The sequence below is a fragment of the Penaeus monodon genome, chromosome 27 (assembly GCF_015228065.2).
Source record: "Penaeus monodon isolate SGIC_2016 chromosome 27, NSTDA_Pmon_1, whole genome shotgun sequence".
NCBI lineage: Eukaryota > Metazoa > Arthropoda > Malacostraca > Decapoda > Penaeidae > Penaeus > Penaeus monodon.
This window is the reverse complement of record NC_051412.1, coordinates 36,700,314-36,700,729: the sequence shown is the minus strand read 5'-3', so window position 1 is coordinate 36,700,729 and position 416 is coordinate 36,700,314.

Below are 416 nucleotides of genomic sequence, written 5' to 3'. Positions count from 1 at the left end.
CCAGGTGATATAATGGTAATGGCAGCTGGCAGATGTTGCTGGTGAGCAAAATATCAAGTCAACACTGGTTGTATTTTATTTAGGTTTTTTTGGCGTAGTTTTTAGTTTCACTTTTTACATATTTTTATTCCCATTTCAGATCTTTTCACCACTCACTATCCATACAGTATTTGTTTATAAACAAGATTACATATACTCTCACACGTATTGACAATATCAATTTATTCCAATTTAGATTTGGACAGTCAGATAATTTATATCCATTTATGCTTTTTTTCTTTTTTAGCTCATTTGCTGGATCCTCCTGAAAATCAGGAAACTGAAAGATAATTATTAACAGAGTCCCTACTACTTTGAACCAACACCTTGGGGACACTCCTGGGGAATCATTGCACAAACCAAAACCTGTGGTTGGT